The sequence below is a fragment of the Erpetoichthys calabaricus genome, chromosome 17 (genome assembly GCF_900747795.2).
Source record: "Erpetoichthys calabaricus chromosome 17, fErpCal1.3, whole genome shotgun sequence".
NCBI lineage: Eukaryota > Metazoa > Chordata > Cladistia > Polypteriformes > Polypteridae > Erpetoichthys > Erpetoichthys calabaricus.
The window spans coordinates 22,210,418-22,230,747 of record NC_041410.2 but is presented as its reverse complement, the minus strand read 5'-3'; the positions used below and the strand labels follow the sequence as shown (position 1 = coordinate 22,230,747).

The window sequence follows — 20,330 nt, the reverse complement described above, 5'->3', positions numbered from 1 at the left end:
GTAACATCCCCTGGTCCAGTCCTATATTATTAGTCTTCAAGCCAGACAGGAGCGTGTGACTTTGTAAGGATTTTCATCTCCTCAATCAGATATCTTGCGTTGATGCCTACTTGTTGCTGCAAATGGATAACCTCCTTAACAGCTCAGTGATGCCTGCTTCATCACTGTTCACAACTTCACTTAACAGTACTGGCAGATTCCCTTAACACCCTCGTCTAAGGAAAAGACTGTCTAATACCCATACTGGACACTGTCAATACCATGTCCTTTCATTTGGGCTGTATAGGGCCCAGATGACCTTCGAACAACATTTGGACAGAGCTCTCAGGCTTCATAATGGCTATAGTGCTACCTACCTAGCATCTATTTCACTCCCTGGGAGAAACACGTACAGCACATTTTGGCAGTGCTATAGCCCATCGACCACGCCGGTATAAAATAAACTAAAAAAACATTACTTTGGCTTAAAAGAAGCCAAATATTTGGGCTATGTGGTACAGAAAGGCCATGCCTACTGTAATGTTCTAAAGTTGTAGCTATTCATGACTAAGAGGAAGATTAAAGATCTTTTAGGATTAAAAGGCTACTGCAGATGTTTTTTTTCCCAAATTTCTCTGTAAAATGAATGCCTCTTACTGAACTAATGTGGGATAGATACCCTAATAATGTGGTGTGGGACCTTAGAACAGAGACAGCATTCCAAGCCCTTAAAATGGCCCTAACTATGGCAACCTGTTCTAGTATGTCCCAATATTTCTTTGTTTCTTTCTCCTCCTGATGCATCTGACACCTTGGCACCATGTTGAGTTGATCCCACTAAGCATTCTGTCATGCATCTGAGCTAGAAATTGCTGAACCAGGAGACCAGGTATGCAGTTTAGGAGCAAGAAGTCCTGGTGTTCAAATGGGGCATCACTCATTTATTGTATTACTTGCTGGGTAGCGAGTTCATTTTGGTAACTAACCATGTGCCCCTATAATGAAAGGCTGACAATAAAGACTCCATCCTGAAGGTTACCCAATGGTCTCTTGATCCTCAACCACATAAGTGTTTGTTGTTCCATTGCAAGGATGCTCTTCAGTCTAATGCTCCCAGATCCAAAACCTCAGAGCCAGATCCATTCTGTACTCCGGGGCTAAAGGGGTGGGGGTCCATGTCACACATGCATACCTAGAGAGCGTCTCATTGCATCTAATAAGGGAAGCATGATGGGGAATGATAAAGGGGTGATACAGTCAGTAACTTCTTTTCCCCATTTCCCTTTAGAGTACCTGCAAACCATTACTTCACTTCTGTTGTGTGACCAGCATTCCCACACCTTCTGGTTACTTCACTATATAAAATGCAAGACATCTGGAAGTCAGAATTCATTATGGAACCTGCTTCCTCATAGGACAGATCTTTCCACAATGAAGCCTAAGAAAAGAAGACCAAGAATTTGTTACCAAATGCCATTTCAAGAATGAAACAACCTTATTTTTCTACTTGGAAAAAACACCTTCTATGACAATAATTTCTCTCTCTTATTACACTAGATAGCTTTTTTAATACAGCAGTATTTGGGACTTTTGAAATTCTATTTTTACTTTTACATTTAACTATCACTTGAAAAAGGAGGACAGGAAATGCTTTTGCTTAGTAAAATGCAGTAGTGCACGGAGATTAACTCACAATAGTAAATATGACGAAAATGAGCCATGTATTCCAAATTGATATTGCTTATAAAAAAAAAAAAACTTTTACCATTAAAAACTGTTACACGTCATCCAGTATAGATGCATTAGATGTTTTCATACATCACACAATCATGATGATATCCCACCAATTCATTAATATGAAAATGTCCATAAAGTAAACAGTCACATAGTAGCCTTCTGCATTATCAGAGCAAACAAATACACAAAATGTCAGTGTTCTGGTTTGTACATTTGTGAGACACTTTCAGCACTGACTTTTTTTAATAGAGTTGGTTCTTCTTAGTAGCACGGCACAAGTTCTCACTTGTTATAGAGTAAAATAAAATGAAACATGGCTGGTGAACTTGCTGGCATATGTCACGTGTGCCATCAGTACATAGAATGGCGCTTTATACAAAGTAAATATTGTACTGTGGTCAAGATTTAGGTTTTAATGTAACTCACCTGAATAACTCAGTTTATTAACTAGAAGCACATTTGAACAAGCAGTTAAAGGATTAATGGCAGATTGATCCATGCATTAGTAGTCAATTCTTCTGTAAAATTCTTGAACAATTAAGACAGATGGGATAAGGTCTATATTATTTCAATATTATGTGGTGAACTCTCCCTCATCTCTCTTGCTGCAAAACCTCATTTTATTGTTGAAAATCTCCAGCGTTCCTATATGATTCAGCACTGAAGGCCCTTACTGGAGCGAACAGTGGTGAGGATTAACAGAGAATCTGGAATTAACATTAGTAAATGGCAGCACTGTGTCAAGATTAAAAAACAGTGGCAAGTGGCAATCTGTGTTGATCAAAGATGTGCATTTAAGGCAAATGTGCACAAAACATGGTCTCTTTTTCTAGGACTACGACTTGCAGTGGAATAGGATAGAAAAACTGAAGTTTTAGGATAAAACTAGTCTTGTATGTACATGCTACCTGAAAATGGTTTGGATATGATTATCTGCAGTTTAAGAGTTTAATTAGTAATTTAATAAAAGCTGTCACACATGCACACCAGAAGATCACCTTCTAGGCTCATCTGAGGTATATGATACCACAATGGGACCAGAGGGGCTACTGTCACTATCAGTCTTGCCTCCTTTTGTTTCCCTCACAGTGCCCAGAAGACCCACAATGAGGACAATTAAGACAGAGAAGACCTGCCCCTTCCAGCCTGAGCAGTATAAAAAGTGTACGTCCTCGAAAGGTGGCGTCACTTTTTGAACCAGAACAACGACCAGTTCGGAGCTTCCCAAAGCCAGTTTTTAACTTCAAAGTGAGCCTGTATTTCAGTTATTGAATCCTCGAGCGGTGACTTCTTACGTTTCAATCTATTCTTGTTTGGTACATTAAACTGGGCAGTCCGGTTGGTGGCTCCAATTTTCTTAGGACTGTTGTCTGGTTCATCTCAGATTTGACAAAGTATAGAAAATTGATTCATGAGCCACTTGAAATTGTTTCATGGGCCTGACTTTCAGGAACAGTGTTATAGTATATAGCACTGAATAGCAAATACTACCTGTGACAGAGCAGGGCAAATGATACATTGCAAGAAAATCAAATAGTGTGCTTCAAGATGTTCAGACCCATTCCTTCTTGCACATTTAGTAGCATAGATAGTGGGCAACAGCCTTAACTGCTATGCAAACCTACATAATGGACTGAGGGATCGAAGCAATTTAACATTCACTTTGCTCCAATATGATGACTGTCACCTTGTGGTCCACCTGAATCATTATTGCATAATGACATAAGTCTCCAACCTGGTTTCATAGCATTGAGTTTTAGCTAACATTAGGCAGCCTGTTACCTTACAAAATTAACCTATCAATAATCATCATCATCAGAGAGAAACTGACCATCACTCATTGTGTGCAGAAACATGATGCTTGGTAAACTGGAGTCAGAAAGCAAATTATTTTTTTTTAGTTTTCAAAATCACCAGCACCACTAGTGGCACAATGAATGAAAGCCCAGCAATACTTCTGATACTTTTTAAGTATTTTATCAACATGCATTTCTATTTTTAGTCAATTTAGCTTCCATTTTTCGGTGGTTGGTATGTCAACCCATTTAATTGTTAGGATCTGTTGTTCTAGTGCTGGTCTGTAGCAGGCTGCACAGAAGCCAAACACAACAAGGAAATCAATTTTACAAATGAGTGTTTACTTACCATGCAATGGCAAAAGACAGAGACACAAAATATACATATATATTAAAAGGAATTAAAAGGTATTCACAATCATACACATTAAATTAATACTAATATTGCATGTAATTTTGGGGACATTACTTGCCCCTGCCCCTAAGTTTTAAGGAATAAATCTGTTTAATTTGGGGGGCTCTTGATTATTTTTGGTAATGATTAATATAAAGAGCTGGGTGATTTTAACAATTTAATCGTGCATGTAATTCTAACTTAGATTTGCATTTGGTTGTTTCACTCTTTAAGTTCTTTAACCATTACCCCTAAGAATCTCTTGCATTCTAAATACAATATAAAAACAGTTAACCCCGAGTGTCAAGTATCAATAGTGTTAAGTCTGAATAACACTCGGGACAATAGTCTGCTGCCATCTAGTGGAGAAAGTAACATCATGCTGCAAAAAATCATGCTTCTATGCATTTGGTCACTGCCTTCAACCAAAACACACAATGCCAGATTTAGAAGAAACTGGAACGGAACCATTAGTTGGATCAAATAATAGTGATTTATCATCTGATATTGACACAGATAGTAAAGTCGATGCATTCGGCAACGTACAATCAAACCACTATGTTTTACCTGACTTCAGTCGCGTAAAGCTACAACATGGTGCAGTATCTATGAGGCAAAAAGGCAAAATGGTTACGATCAAGTGGAATAACAAGAAGACGTTAGCCTCCTAAGCACTGTTCAGTGCAGCAACTGTCAATGTTCGTATCAGGGGAAATGTGTAAGTCACTAAGCCTTGCAATGCGATAGCCTACAAAAACACAATGGGAACATTGATCGTGTGGATCAAGCACAAACATTCTATCCTCTCATGCGCATACAACTGAAAAATTACTAAAGAAAAGTGCACAAAGAACTACGCTTCTGCTGTTCTGATTGCAACATCAAGCTTTGTGTTGGCGACCGTTTCAAAACATATCACACAAAGAACGTGAACTAAATATGCATCACTACAGCAGTGGACATCAGACATGCCATTCCTACTGTATTTCTATTGAAATTTTGGTATATACAGTACTTGTTTCTTTTTCACATAATAATAAAAATATTTTGGCTCAATTTTCCAGGGTTAAACATAAAGTTAATTTAAGGATGTCAATAAACAATTGATCACAAAAAACATATTAAAAAGTAAAAACAGGCGCGATGGATGATACACTCATAACTTTTTGGGTTAAGGTGAACATCACAAGTGATGTAGGTTCATGATTGTATGCTGTCGCTCAGACCACTACAGTCCTATACACAGAATTACTGTAAGTGTGTGCTATATTAGTAACACACACTAAGACTCCCTAAGAGTCTCTAAGAATCTCACAGTGATATGCATCACAGCCTCCAGCAGCAAAAAGAGACTGTAACTACAAGCTATAAAAACAGGATTAACAACTGTGCTTAATTACTCAATATGTTTAGGACCTGTCTGTGCCTAACTGCTGGTAAAAGTAAAACGTCCCTCAGCTAATCTTAATTATTACTTCACTCAACTTAAATATATACATTGGCTTATAAGCTCAGGAACTAAACATAGCGGATCTTCACTCTCTTCCTCTGCTCCAGTGATGCACATGTACAATTTTCTATTTACTGGTCTTCAATTTCACATTATCTCTCTTCAATAGATTTGGTCAGAATTCCCCTTTAATCAAAAATTTCCTTACGCATTTCTTTGTTTCTTTCTTTCTTTTTAATAAGCATTTTATTGATTTTATTAAAATCAAATAACATTCCATACAAGCAAGTCAATTTTAACAAAACTAGGTTTGAAACAAATCAACCCCCCCATAAGAAAGAGACCTAGGCCAACAGAGTTAAACTTTAAACTAGTATTTCTTTCTGTATTATCATCAATGTATTTGCTTAAGCTTGGTAGCTGCCAAAAGACTGGTCAACTGCTACTGGAAAATCCCAAACATAATTAATATTTGGATCTGGATGTCATCACTTTACAAGATGATTCTCTTGGAGTTACCTTCACTGTGATTTAAGTGGGCACCCAGCAACATTGTTACAAATTGGGTCTCTCCAAGAGTTCATATTAAATCCTTCATTGCCAGATTTTCATGATGAAATACGTTTCCGAGTATGGGTTTTAACTTTAATCATTTTGGCTGCAACCTACTCATTTTCCTCTTCCTTGTGATTTTTCCATCTCACATCATAGGGTGCGGTGAACTGGTGTTCACTTTTGTTGGTATTATTATTACACAAGACTTAAAACTGCTCTGAGCAGAGTAAGGGTAGTCATTCCTTATGAAATAATTTCAGTTCTTACAGTTGAGGTTGGTTAATGACACGAATACAAATTTGATTACAATGAGAAATTAGAAGAATGCAGTTCCTCAGTTAAATCTTGTATAAAAGAGGATAATTTGCAAAAATATTATGCAAACCACACACATAAAATACAGACAACTTACAATTGCTGAAAAAATATTGCTTTTAAATCATAACAATTCAGAGCAATGAGAAATTCTACACAACATAAAACACTTTTTCTGTTTAAGAAAGCTTTGTGCCATCTAGAAACAGGCAAAGGGCTCTTGTGCTCTACTTTTTATAGCTGCTGAAAATGTTCCTTCCCTCTTAAATTCAAACTTACATTTGAGGTTAATCAAGGAGAAAGAGATAATGCCAAAACTAATAATCACAATACAAAAATGGCTTTGGATGATTAACAGTAGTTATAACAATATATCGTAAGTAACACTTGATATGCACTTGAAAGAGGATGTTCAAATAAAATAAAATAAAATATAATAGCACAAAGAATCACAAGGGTCGACCATGGGTTGAATTTTATTTTAAAGAAAGAAATGAAAATTAATATACATATAAAGAAATAAAACTGAAAACACAACGCTGTAATATTCATAAGTATATACCTTTATCCTTTGTATTATTTGTTGTAATATTTCCAGCAAATTCTTTGCACACTTTGTGATGAATCTTAGCCAAAAATAGGCAGTATTAAAAATAATACAAAAAATGCTACTTTCTCAGTTTTTGGTAGGGAACAGTAGTTTATCAACAGTTTCTGGCTTTAGCATCACTCTTGGGAAGACCACATTATTGCTGCCTATACAGAAAGCTTAATCTGAAGGGGTGTTACGACTGGGATACAAAGACATCACTTTGCTAGGTGTTTTACTTTTTCATGTACCAGTTAAAGGGCCGTCTTTGGTATTTGCAATAGTAGCTAGCAGATATGTATCAAAGTTCAACTCTAGAATGAAGACTGACAAAAGATTTTACTAAAAATGACCAAGAAAACAATTGTTATCAAGAAGTTTAAGGTATTAAATAAGTAGATACTGTGCTGTCACCAAGTCTCTCTCTTTTTAACTCATTGCCAAATGCAAGATAAAAATATAACAGTGTATGCAAGAATGGAAACAATTTTATTAAATTATAGATAAAGGGCATGGCAAAATTACATGGACTTGAGTAGGTCTTTCCATTTTGTTTCGTTCATTTATGTTGTTCCCACTGGAAGCTATTTCTCCTTATAAAACCCAATCTAAGTATTTGCAAAGATAAACAAGTTAAAAGGGTACATAGGGTCTTCAGTAAACAAGTCAATACAATTACTTGATAAAAATGAGTCATTGTGAGAATTACTGACCAGGTCATGCTAAAATACTCTCATGACAAACTCCTTCTTATTAAACAGTTTGTCCAAAGCAAATGGTCTGACTGGAACATCCTAAAGGACGCCAGTATTTTACAGCACCCAAATATATACATCGCGGGTCAGGTCGCCGCCACCGCCGGGCCGCGAATGAAAAGACCACTGACAGAATTTGCTCAGGAATAAGCCGTCCTTCTCATGACCCTGGAAATAGAAGTGTCCGTGTGCCAAATTTGCATTATGTGGAAATAAACCCTGATTGCGGCTCTGTGCAAAAAGAAGCCTCATTAACTAATATTGCATTGTTTAATTCGAGATCTCTTAATGGCAAAGCATTGGTGCTGTCAGAACTCATCACTGACACCAAACTTGATATTCTGTGTCTAACAGAGACTTGGCAAAAACCAAACGAATTTGCGTCTCTCACGGAGGCAACTCCACATGGTTTCACTTTCCACACAAAGCCTCGCAGCTCAAGGCAAGGCGGTGGGCTTGCAGTAATTGTCAGAGCAGACTTAAACATCAAACGAATCCCAATTAACTGTCCATTGTCTTTTGTGTGCCTGGCTCTTAAACTAATAACGGAATCAGGTCCTGTCTCACTCATTGTTCTTTATCGTTCCCCAAAATACAATGCATCTTTCTCATCCGATCTGATTGAACTTTTGACCCACCTAAGCTCTTACTCTCAGAGAATTATCCTTTTTGGTGATTTCAACATCCATATTGACACCCCACATCTAAACTGAGAAATGAATTCCTGTCCTTACTGGACTGTTTTGACTTGACACAACATGTTGATTTTCCAACCCACTCTGGCGGTCATATATTGGATCTGATCTGCACTTCTGGACTATCTGTTGCCAACATTTACAGCACCAATTTGGGACTCTCTGACCATAAAGCACTATTTTTCACGGTTTCATTGCCTTTCCCTCCTCGTACCTGTAAACGACAAATTTCTTACAGAAACCTTAAAAATATCTGTCCCTCTATCTGGATCCATTTCTGATCTTTTACTATCTGCACCTATTCCGTCAACACTAGATAGTCTTGTTGACCACTATAACACAGCCCTTCATTCAGCATTAGATAAAACAGCTCCTTTAAAACATAAGGAGGTTTCCTTTAAACGTTCAGCTCCTTGGTATAATTCAGAATTGCGATCTATGAAAGCAGCTGGCCAACGCCTTGAGAGAATGTCACGCAAGACTGGCCTCACCGTGCACATCCTGGCTTTCTCTGACCACCAAAGAGCTTACAGAGAAGCACTAACTGCTGCCAAGAACACCCATTATGGCAGAATAATAGAAAATGGCCACGATAACCCAAGTGTTTTGTTCTCTGTAGTTAATAAACTACTTGAACCCGCATCTGTCCCAACTACCTCTTCTACTGAAGTCTGTGAGGAATTCCTCCACTTTTTCCGTAACAAAATTAAAGATCTAAACAATTCAACTAACATAAATATATCATCTGTTTATATCTCTCCCTGTTTTCCCACTCCATCCAGCTCCTTCTCTAAGTTCTCACCAGTCACATCTGCGCTTGTTAATAACCCGCTTTGTAAGATGAGGCCGACTACTTGTGTACTGGACCCCATCCCCACCACACTACTTAAATCCTGCCTTCATGCCATAATCCCGACAGTTACAACAATAATAAACTCATCCCTTGACACTGGATTTGTGCCAGCCACTTTTAAAATTGCTTCTGTAACCCCAGTGTTAAAAAAGTCTGGTCTTGATGCTGACAATCTTAACAATTTTCGGCCTATTTCCCACTTACCTTTCCTGTCAAAAGTTCTCAAGCGTGTTGTAGCTTCCCAACTCACCAATTACTTAACCTCTAATAACCCTTTCAGTCTGGTTTCAGGGCGTGGCACAGCTGAAACTGCTCTGCTACGGGTAACCAATGATTTGCTTATGGCAGCAGACTCTGGACAAACCAGCATATTAATTCTGTTAGACCTCAGTGCAGCATTTGACACTGTCAGACATGACATTCTACTGTCCAGAATGGAGAATATGCTGGGTATCTCTGGCACTGCCCTCCAGTGGTTCAAGTCCTATCTGACTGAAAGGCAGGAGTTTGTTAGTCTTGGCTACAGCAGATCCAGCTCAGCGCCAGTCACACAAGGAGTCCCTCAGGGCTCTGTCCTTGGCCCTCTTCTCTTCTGTATTTACATGCTTCCCCTTGGCCATATTATCCGTAGCTATGGACTGGGTTATCATTTTTATGCAGAGGATACTCAACTCTGCTTCAATGTTAAAAGTGGAACTTCATCAGAGCTTTCTCAGCTCACAACCTGCCTTAGTGAAATTAAAACCTGGATGGAGCAGAACTCTTTAAAATTAAACTGCAATAAAACTGAACTCCTGCAAATTGGGACTAAAATGCAACTTAATAAAATGAGCTCCTGCCCAGTCTATCTTGGCGGTGATCTCATCAGACCTGCCTCTACTGTAAGAAATCTTGGTGTCATTTTTGATTCCTCCCTCTCTTATTCCGCCCACATAAATCACAACTCTAGCTTATTCAAAACTCAGCTGCAATAGTCCTTACTCGAACCAGCAGCAGCGAGCACATCACACCCATCCTGCTCCGTCTTCACTGGCTCCCTGTGTCTTACAGAATCGAATATAAAATCCTACTAATAACCTGCAAAGCCTTAAATAACCTCGTGCCAAACTACATCAGTGACCTTCTCCATTGCTATGTGCCTGCCCGTCCACTAAAGTCCTCTGATTCTGGCAATCTTGTTGTACCCCACACTAATCTACACTGCATGGGTGACAGGGCCTTTAACTGTATAGCGCCCAGACTCTGGAATGACCTACCGAAATTAATCAGGTCAGCTGACTCCATGAATTCTTTTAAAAAACAACTCAAAACACATCTGTTCAGGAAGGCTTTTAGCTCTACTTGACTTTATTACCCTTCTCTCAGTTTACTTCTCTGTCAAGATGCTCATGTAACCGGTGTGTGTGTGCTAGACCATCAATTATGTTGTCTGGTTTTTTTTTTTTCTCTGAATTCACTGTCATAATCTTCTTTATTTATTTATCTGGTTTGTACAACGCTATATACTGTATACCCTGCCGTTCTTTCTTATATTCTGCAAGTGCCTTGAGCATGGGAAAGGCGCTATATAAATAAAATGTATTATTATTATTAAAAGAATACAACAATCTGTAAACTTCAGTAGGCAACTCTGGCTTAATAATTAACAAGCTGCATCTTTGCTTTCAAGGACCCATCTATCAAGGGTCAACTATCTGAACTCAACAAACACACGGCAACACTTAACAGGTCATTTTAAAAGAGCTGCAAAACCTCAGAAGATGAAAGAAATGCCTATCAGGCCAGATGGCCAACCAGAAGACAAAGAGGTTGAAAGCATGCACTGATACAGCACGTTGCTACATCCACCACACAATGAACTACCTCAGGATCCCAATTTAGGACCCGAGTGCATGGGTGACACCTCAGCACCACACTAGTTTGAATGGAATGGAAGAGCTTGATGTATTTTAAAGTGGCTGGAGTGCCAATCTTGCCACCAACCCCCAAGTTTTCTGTGCAAGTTGGAGAACCTGCTTGCAGAGCTGGATGAAGGTTAACATCATACCCAGGACAGAGCAATTGAAGGTTAAGGGCCTTGCTCAAGGACCCAATGAAGTGGAATCACTTCTGGCATTTACTGGATTTGAATTGGCAACCTTCTAATTGTTGGTGCAGATCCCTTAGCCTCAGGGCCACACCACTACTAATGTTGTGGGCAGATATGTGAATGTCAGCTTGGGGATCAATAAAATATTAACCATCTATCTGAAACAGAAGGGGAAAAATGATAGCATAAACCTAACTCTCAATGTAGTCCACACAAACAATGCTGATGAAGTATAATTTTTATATGGCTGTATCTCTTCCACAGAGGTTTAGGGACAAAGGGTGGAAAACGTGCAATTCATTATAAAGAACTACTTGTTGTAGGTCCCCTAAAACTCAAGTGGTTCAACTTTTTTCTTGTTGAATATCTATCCCATTCTCCTCTATGACCAGCCATGAACTTGTACTTGACAAAACAGTCTTAAGTTAGATTCACACATCTTGGTTAAAGTCTACCACTTAAATAAGAAATGAAGAGTTGGATTCTAGTGTTTTTCCCACGCCTTCAAAATGTCTCATGCAGTATCCTCTTTAAAAGGTCTTTCTTCTTGATTTTATCTGCAGGCTACCTTGTGGCTACATTGTGCCTTAAACAGAAATACCATCAAATACATTCTGCATAAATCTATTTATTTACTAAACAGTTAATATCATCCTTTCATTTTCAAATCAATTTAACCCAGTTATACTAACAAATTAAAATCATGTTTTCTTAACTCTTAAAGCTGATGTCACATAAGTGACTTCTTGTTGTAGGATATGTCAGATTTGACAACTGCAGTTGCTGATCTCGTCGCAAGACTGCGTCAATTTACATGATTGATAGAAAAGTCTAATGTGACGTAGCCTCAAGACAGCTACCAATTTCTTACAGTTCCCTTCTTGTTGTCCTTAAATCACTCTACATGACTTATGGGTAACATCTGTTTATTTCTATGGCTCCCACTCAAAAGTCTCACAAGCTCTGCATAAGTCAGCTTGTAAGACTCCATCTCAGTAAGACTTCCTTCCATCCTGTCCTTTCTTTCTTCATATATTCATTCTGCATTAATCTTCTGAAACAAAGATTACTATGCTTTTCTGTTCTGAACCCTCTGCTCTTGAAAATTTTAGACCCATTTCTAACCTGCCTTTCTTAAGTAAAATTCTAGAGAAGACAGTCATTATGCAGTTAAATGACCACCTCAATAAACATGCTATTCTTGATAAATTTCAGTCAGGTTTTAGAACAAATCACAGCACAGAAACTGCACTCGTTAAAGTAGTAAATGACTTGCAGGTAAATGTATTCAGAGGCCATTTATCTGTTCTCATCCTCCTAGATCGGAGTGCCCCACTTGACACCACTGATCATAATATTCTTAGAAATCGCCTTATTCAATGGGTGGGCCTCTCTGGCAGTGTCTTAAATTGGTTTGAATCCTACCTGGCAGGGAGAAAATTCTTTATTAGTTGTGGTAATTACAACTCAAAGACACATGATATCCTATACGGTGTTCCACAAGGCTCCATCCTGGGTCCGCTGCTCTTCTCAATCTACATGCTTCCATTAGGTCAGACTATCTCAGGGCACAACGTGAGCTACCACAGCTATGCTGATGACACACCGCTGTATTTATCAATAGCACCTGATGACCCCGATTCTCTTGATTCACTAACACAATGTCTTACTTGTATTTCTGAATGGATGAATAATAATTTTCTAAAGCTAAATAAAGAGAAAACTGAAATTTTACTGAATGGCAATAATGGATACAATGAGGCTATTCGAAACAAACTTGATGCATTAGGATTAAAAGTCAAGATGGAGGTAAATAGCTTAGGGGTAACTGTTGACTGTGATCTGAATGTTAAGTCGCATATTAAATCAGATCACTAGGACAGCATTTTTTCACTTAAGAAACATAGCAAAAGTTAGACCTCTTATATTATTGAAAGATGCTGAGAAATTAGTTCACGCGTTTGTTTTCAGTCGACTAGATTACTGTAATGCACTCCTCTCAGGACTACCCAAAAAAAGACATAAATCATTTGCAAATAGGATTCTAGCAACTGCATTCTGCAATAACTAGGAAAAGAAAATCCAAGCACATAAGGCTTATGGTTTATAAAGCCTTAAATAATCTTGCCCCATCTTATATATCGGAATGTCTGACATCTTATATTTCAAATCGCAACCTCAGATCCTCAAATGAGTGTCTCCTTAGAATTTCAAGAGCAAAACTTAAAAGAAGTGGTGAGGCGGCCTTCTGCTGTTATGCACCTAAGATCTGGAATAGCCTGCCAATAGGAATTCGCCAGGCTAATACAGTGGATCACTTTAAAAAAAAACTGCTAAAAACACATTTTTTTAACATGGCTTTCTCATAACTTCACTTTAATTTAATCCTGATACTCTGTATATCCAATTCATTATAATAACTATTCATGGTGGCTCTAAAATCCGTACTAACCCCTACTCTCTCTTCTGTTTCTTTTTCCGGTTTCTTTGTGGTGGCGGATTCCACCACCACTATCTACTCAAAGCACTATGATGTTCCAACATTGATGGATTAAAAGTCAGAAGTCTGCATGACCATCATCATCAAGTCCTTCCGTGAGAACCCTAAATACAAAGAGGACTATTTCATTTTTGTTAGGTAGAATACCCAGAGGGGACTGGGTGGTCTTGTGGCCTCGAACCCCTGCAGATTCTATTTTTTTTCTCCAGCTGTCTGGAGTTTTTTTTTTTTGTTTGTTTTTTCTGTCCTCCTTGGCCATCGGACCTTACTCTTATTCTATGTTAACTAATGTTGTCTTATTTTAATTTCTTACTTTGTCTTTTATTTTTCTTTTCTTCATTATGTAAAGCACTTTGAGCTACTTTTTTGTATGAAAATGTGCTATATAAATAAGTGTTGTTGTTGTTTCTGTTGTGCTTTCTCTAGTTCCAAATTATTCCCAACCACAGTGTGTTATTTCCTTATCAAGATGTCACATCTTTTCCTAACTTCTACATTCATCTATCGCAACCTTACTTCTACTTGTCTCAGTTTTCATTTTATTCAGTCAATGGCTTTTTCTGTTATATAACAAATTACAATTTTTGTAAAAACAAATCATTAATTTAGTTATAATCTGAATGGTAGTGTCTTAATATATGGTGATTTAAACCTGAAAAGAAGACAAATATGATTTTTTTTCTGTCAAGGGCTCTATTGGGACTGTTTAAATCAAGGATTATGGGCAATGAGATAGGAGAACAGGACTTTCGAAACTATTGAAGACTCTGTAAAATTGGTTTGGCCAGTGTGGGACAGAATACAGAGGATTTTAGTTATTTAAACAATTCAGGTTTGTAATATTCTACATCAGTAAACACTAATTCAGTGCATCCTATTCAGTACTTCAAATATCTATAGCCATTCCATAAGAACATGAGAAATATGTCAAAAGAGTGGAGACCATTCAGTCCATCAGACTTGTTTGTTTACCTAAAAAGTAAGCTATGTCAAGATCTCATCCAAATACGTCTTCCACATTTTGTTCCATTCAACCAACAGAACAACTTAACTGGCTAGCCAAGTGTTTAATGAGAAGTCAATTACCTGTTTGGAAAATGGCCGGGATTAAAACACTTATGAGATTTGTATACAGATAATGCCTTTGCCACTTATGAACAATTAAGCTTCAAATCTAACTTCCCATCAACACAATATTTCCACTACTTTCAAATCAGAAACTTCACTAAAAGGAACCTACCCAAATTTCCTCACCTCCCACCTACTTCTAATCCAGTGGCAATATTGATCAGTCATGAAGACTCAGACAGCATCTCAGCAATATATAAAAACATATTAAAGTCTCTTCCTTTCAAAGATCCTAGGGTATGATGGGGAAAAGATCTTTCTCTTAACATTTCAGAAAAGGAGTGGAAGGCAGCCATGCACAAAATACACTCCCATATATAACCCCATATACACAAAACATTCAAACTTAAAATCTTTTATCGAGCACATTTATCTCGTTTACAATTGTCCAAAATATATTCAATCTGTTAACATTGCAATCTAGCTCCAGCCTCACGGGTCCTCATGTGTTGGGTATGAATCAAATTAACATCATTCTGGACCAAAATCTTTGAAAGCCTGTCGGACTGCCTTGGTGTCACAATCACTCCTAACCCTTTAACAGCTGTGTTAGGTGGGCTCCTGGATAGTCTTATAGTGGAGAAGGACAAATTAATTGTAATTGCTTATACCGCACTACTAGCACATAGACTTATCTTGCTCAAATGGAAGAATCCCAGCCCACCGGTTATAAGTTATTGGGTAACTGATGCTCTATACCAGTACTTTCCAAACTTGGTCCTGGGGACCCCCTGTGGCTTCAGGTTTTTGTTCCAACCAGCTTCTGTATTTAATTGGACTCTTGGGCTAATTAAGTAAACTGTTATTTCCCAAGTTCTGTGTTTTGGGAACAATATAGAAATTAGAAAATGAAGTCTGGGAAAAAAATATATATATTAGATAGATAGATAGATAGATAGATAGATAGATAGATAGATAGATAGATACTTTATTAATCCCAATGGGAAATTCACAAAAAAAAAATGTACCAAACAGTTATATGGGAATAATGTACTTTTCTTTTTAACAATATTTTCATCTTGATTTTCATTCTACTTTTCCAGGTGTTCTAATTGTTTAATTAATCTATTATTTACTAATTAGTGGGTCTGACACTAAAGTAGTTGCAGCCTTTGATTATTCTGTGTTGTTTGCCAGCGTGTCTGCTCTGCTCGTTTTTTAATTGTCATTAATAAGATACAACGAAGGGGGAAAACTACACAGAGAAAGGGCAAAATATAATTAAATCAGCATTTAAATCTATTGCAAAAGCAGAAATATGTCTAAATGTCTTACAAATGTAAAAAAATATGCTTCTGTGTTTTTCTGAATGTAGAAAGAGAAAAAAAATGCCAGCTAATTAAATGAGATCAGTGCTATCAGGTGTTGTCACGGATTATGAATCTCGCTGGCACAAAAACCTGCAGCCACAGTGGGTCCCCAGGACCGAGTTTGGGAAGCACTGTGCTATACTATTTGAAATTAGGAAAAAAAATTAAATTCTGACTTATGGGATCTGTTCAATTTTTTTTAATTTTTTTTTAAATATAGCAAGATCTAATTAGTCAAATCTTAGATTAAGCACTTATGTTGGGGAAAAGGTCATTCTGCTTCCTTTGTTGTAGTCTCTTCTTTCTCTCTGAAGGGGGTTGAATTCTGGTTTGTTAAGGTTGGCATGATTGTCTGGAACGTTGTTCTCTTTAAATACAACAAACAACATTAAAAAAATTACATGAACTACCTGTACCTTCAGTATGTTCAAACTAAAATTTGCACCGACTGAGAATTACTGCACTGATTTATAGTTTAAATAATGATAAGTCGGCTCTGTACTTGTAAATTTATTGTTAACAGAGATGTGCCAAAATAAATTTTAATTTATTCATAACTACTGTTTGCATCTTGGCCCGCAATTCAATGTTTGAGAATGGATTTTCGCTCACCAACATTAAAAGTTTATGCAGCCCTGCTCTGTACCGGTTGTTGCAGATCCGCTATGAACTCGTTAGGTCTCGCATTCTGTAACTAGCACGTGCGGACACTAAAAAAACAGGAAAAAAAAATGATATACATGCCAAGAGCTCAGCAGCCAAAGAAAGAAATTGCCGCTGTGGTAAAGTTCGTTCTGGTCAAGTGCGGCGCCCACCACGAGGGGTCCTCTGCAGCGTGGCACCACCAGTCAGTTGTTTTTCACAAAGCCCACCAAGCCCATGTACCTACGCCAATTAAATAGGTATATTGGGGCATATCCGACGGTTGCTCCCAATTTTTCTCTAAACATCCTGTGCAGATTACCTGTGCGATTACTTAAAATGCACCCCCCTTACCCCATTACCACTCCCACTTCTTTATTCTCAGCATTATGCCTATATACCTTTAATTCGTGGAACACATGCTATCCTACCTTGCAGGAGTGAAAGAAGGACGGTCCTGTTCAGCTCACGCTGATCTGCAAGCTCGATGTAGGGGGCAAAAAAAAAAAGAAAGAAATCACAACAAACACCCGAAGGAGGTTTCAGTCCGCTTCAAAGAGACCCGCTGAAAACAAACTAGAGCGAAACCCGCCCATCGCGCTGACCGAGCTAACCGTGCTCGCGGTCAGTCCGCGCGTTCCGGGGCGCGTGGGGGTTGAACCCCCCCCTTGTACCTCCTCCCTCCCCTGGTGGGGCCAGGGCAGGTTTCGTCTCGCGACTGCAATCGATACAAAGGCACTCTTGGAAAAGTAATGGCGTTTACCCACAAACCTCTTGCAGTACGCCGCTAGCTAACCTCCTCCTCTCCTTTCCTCTCCTCCCCTCCGCCCCCCTTTAACAGCAGACTTCCGTTTAGACATCCGCACAGAAGAAAATAATAAAGCCACGCGCCTCCTTAACCCATGTTTCCTTTTCCTCGGCTCTCTATTTGTTATCGTTTTACTTACCACATTGAAGAAAGTAAGGTGACCTCGACGCTGCGGGTCTATTGCGAAACCCCCTCCCTACCCCCACGAGCCGCAGCACCGCTGTAACCCTGGATGTGAAATGTCTTCCGTCTCCCCCTCCCTTTGTCGATGGCTACCGGATCTGTGATGGTCGCGTTTACCAGACAGTGCACGCAGGTCTTGCCGGCCAGTTAAAATGGAATCTCGTCTAAGACCGTCAGTTCTCGCAGCTCCCTGCCGGCGAGTTGGACTACGCCGCCGTTGCGCGAACCTGGATGAGGTAGCAGGCTAGTCAGTCGAGATGCCTTGGTTGGATTTACCTGAAAGAGTGAATTGTCACAGATTTTACAGAAGGTGCGTTACACTTTTGATACTTGTGTAGAAAGTGCCGTCCAGGATCTTCTTCACCTCCACACTAGCAACAAGCAAGTATGAAGGAACACCGAAGAAAGTCACTGTGAGGAAGTGGGAATTGATACTGCCTTTATTACCATCATTTAATTTCCACTTGAACTGGGAATCCTGACTTTGGTACGTTCAAGAGTTTTAGCTTGAAACAAATTCTCTCAAGTTTAGCTGTAGTGTGTTGTTACTTTCATGATATATGGGAAACTAGTAAAGATAATCTGATGATAGCTGCAAGGTCTGAATAACATTAGTTAGCAAATGTGCTCAAAGCCTAGAAATAATTTGTTGTTACCAATAAAAGCAAATATTGATTTCTTTGTTTTACTTATACTCTTTCATATAGTTTGAAACCTCTCAATGAGCTACTCTTCCTCAAGAAAGATAAACTCCACCCTAAACTCTACATAGAGAGCAAAATGTAGTATCAGTAATCTTCCATAGCAAAGTGGTCTCTTATATCAGATCTTGTTAGAGCACCAGTGCAACAAGTATTGTTTCATACAGCCGTCATTCTTGCTGTCTCAGTTACTCATGGATGTAAACTAGACAGAAAGATTCCATCCTCTGAAGGCCATGTCACATGTGATGACCTTTCCAGAGATTTTCAGTTATATCCTTTGTTTAAATAAACATTGCAAGTCAGCGGCGTTCTTCTGTGAAGCCAGTCACGTAATGTTATTCCATCCATCTAGTCCACAACTCGCTCCGACAAAACGAAACAGGTTTGATTTTGTCTTTAGTTGTGGGGTGGGCATGGGAACTGACAACCAGTGAATACTCATCCCTGAAGTAGAATTCATAGAATCCAGCAAAGAGGACTAAGGAACATGGGTGTTTTGGACCTAAGAAACAGAAGAGAACCTCATCGGTCTGATGTCTCATGTTTTACATCCCATAACAGAATGAAATAAAGAAAAAACAGGCAGGGATTGAGGATGAACTTGCCGTACCTTCATATAGCAGTATCTCCATCAGGTGTCATATTATTGGCTGTCACAAAAAGGGGCAAGTTCATCTGCCCATCAGTAAATGTGACATGCCCAGCAATTTTCATTCGTGTAAACTGATATGGTCCTGTGGTGAGATCAGCAACTGCAGCTGCGAAGTCTAACATATCCTCTGACTAGAAGGCTCATAACGTGTCCTCGGTTTTAGGCAGTGTGTATTTGATGGTGATTCCTCAGCCCGTAACATCCTAACTTCACTTGAGCTTTGATACACTTGTTGATGAGCTTTGGGAGAACAAAGAGTGGAAAAATCAGGATATAAAATTAATTTATAATTTTCTTTTTCCATTTGTAAATTTCTACAATTCCCATTTCCGATTTCAGAACAACTTTGGCACATTAAAGTGATTAATGTACATTAACGAGGGAATCTGCTAGCAACCTTTACCAATTTGGCTGCTGTCTAAGAACCATGTTGCAGTAGCAAGACGAAAAAAATGTAAATTAGATTTTTTGTGAAGTTAACATTAGCATTCACTTTGCAGTGTTACTCAAATATGTTAAAGTGAAAGCATACCTTCTGCAAACATAACATGAAAGTATTCTGAAAACCCCAGGAAACCTTTCTTTTTAGGCAAATGAAAATCTAGTAGTGGGGATGTAGATAGATAGATAGATAGATAGATAGATAGATAATAAAGTATCTATCTATCTATCTATCTATCTATCTACATCCCCACTACTAGATTTTCATTTAAAAATGTCTTTTTAAAATAAAATGATCGCCGCCTGTACTAGCATTTTTGTATCATTTATGAAAGTATCTCTGTCCACACTAAAACAACCAAAAACACATATGACATAGACGTTCGCCTACACCTCAATTATATGAGATTGCCTTGGTATATTGACTATTGCACTTAGTTTTTCAAGTGAATTATACCATCAGCATCAACATTGTAACCAATGTATTGAAATGAATCTTTGAAAAATTAGAATTTATTTTGTAAACTTGGAATCCATCTTTTTCAAGACATCCTAGGACTGCATCCAGGGATTATGGGTGTTCAGCATTGGTATACCCTGTCATCTGAATATCAACCAAATATCAGTTGTCAACCAATAAACAGACAAGCACATGTTTCATGGTTGGGGTAGAAGGAATTACCCCCCCCTTACTCAGATTCTTCAAACAAAAATTAGCCCATTTAGCAAAAGCCATGGGCAATTGCCACATACAA

General features: G+C 38.4%; 1 protein-coding gene across 2 annotated transcripts in view; it reads right to left on the bottom strand.

The window, feature by feature from the left end:
• The window catches only part of LOC114667809 (uncharacterized), a 48,140-nt gene extending 30,408 nt beyond the window's left edge, over window positions 1-17,732 (bottom strand). For both annotated transcript variants that reach the window (XM_028823288.2, XM_028823289.2), the window contains exon 1: window positions 17,219-17,732. The gene's annotated coding sequence lies outside the window, so the exon portion shown is untranslated. The remainder of the gene's footprint in view (window positions 1-17,218) is intronic.
• Between the last annotated feature and the right edge of the window lie 2,598 nt (window positions 17,733-20,330).